The 1,366-nt window shown below is 40.2% G+C and overlaps 1 long non-coding RNA gene across 1 annotated transcript; it reads left to right on the top strand.

Moving 5' to 3' along the window:
• The first annotated feature begins 477 nt into the window (after positions 1-477).
• Positions 478-887, top strand: LOC129754973 (uncharacterized). Its single transcript, XR_008739131.1, has 3 exons — positions 478-642; positions 705-774; positions 832-887. It is a non-coding gene; the product is annotated as an uncharacterized LOC129754973 (long non-coding RNA).
• The last annotated feature ends 479 nt before the right edge of the window (positions 888-1,366 follow it).

Genomic DNA, 1,366 nt, shown 5'->3' with positions numbered 1-1,366 from the left:
AGATCCAAAAAAAATGCACTTTCAATAATGTCAGGCACCATTTTCTAGTCCCTACGTCAACAACAACCAAAAATAACACTAACCCAGCTGTCAAAACCTGTTCCCTTTTTGTTAAACTCACGAAAGTATCTGTAACAGTAGAATCTTGCTCGTATGATGACTATTACCCATTCTTTTACTATTACATACACATTTGTGCTGAAAATTCTATCCCAAACAACTTGTTACAAGTTAGCCTCAGCTAACAGTGGATTATGGCTAACTTTTAAGTCGAGAAATGGCATAGAAGCTCACCAAAAATTTGAGCACACCTCACTTGCTTGAAAATAAGCATCAGGAAAACAATTTTCTGGAAATAATATCGAGAAGGAATAATCCATCAGCTCTCGGAAAACTGCTTCCGGTAGAAAGCAGAATTGATCGGTACGGTAAACAGTCGAGAACGTCGGTGTTATTCCACTCGCCAAATCATCGCGAAAATTAATGCGTGTATTGTGAAATTTATCCGAGTTGGATCGGCAAGAAAGCCAGAAAAGATCGAGTGATCGGGAGTCACGTAAAACCGTGATTTATAGTCGTTTGCGCATTCAAGAAAGTGTTCTTCGAGTTGCATGCTGCATGTCATTGACCTCGTCGAAACTTGTAAGATTCCTTTTAACACGCTTTTAAGAATTTCATCTAAATGTAGTTCATGAAAATTACAGCTTGAGCGCCGAACGTTCACCGATCACGAAATGAAACATCCGATAATAAGTGGATCTGCGTAAACTCCAAGTGAGAAATGAAGTTCTGTAATGACTTTCACAAAACCACTAAAATTCTAAATTACAGCTAGAACACCATAAATTTACCGTCTACCGATAAGTGAACGAAGCATTTAACAACGAGTGACCTGCATGAATGTAAGGAAAGCAGAATTCATAACAAATCCTCATCTAAATTATTCCACGTATTCTCCAGACTTAAAGTCACCAGAAGTGACAATAACAAAAAGACACGAAGAAGAAGGGCCCTGTAGACATCGTCTCGAGCGGCAAAATAAGCTCCGTGCATCATAACGGCCTTCTCTGTGAAGTAAGTTAAAATCACAAACTCACATTTCTTGGCCTAACACATTTTGTTCAACCTACACTATAGGGCCGTTTTTGGGAGCTTGAGATACTTCTTCCAGCGCTCAAGCTGAATCTTCGAACTCCAACAACAATTCCGAATCGTCGAATTCCAACAATTCCGAAATCGTGGCTGTGCCGAAAGCTGAGAGCAGGAAGGGACGCAGAGGTGGACGATTATCGAATCGTAGGAATTGTCGTGATTGCATGAGAGCGACGTCATCAGTCCAAGCACTTTACGTTCTTCTTTGGAAAGT

The sequence above is a fragment of the Uranotaenia lowii genome, chromosome 3 (assembly GCF_029784155.1).
Source record: "Uranotaenia lowii strain MFRU-FL chromosome 3, ASM2978415v1, whole genome shotgun sequence".
NCBI lineage: Eukaryota > Metazoa > Arthropoda > Insecta > Diptera > Culicidae > Uranotaenia > Uranotaenia lowii.
The sequence above is the reverse complement of the archived record's forward strand: the minus strand, read 5'-3'. Positions and strand labels throughout refer to the sequence as shown.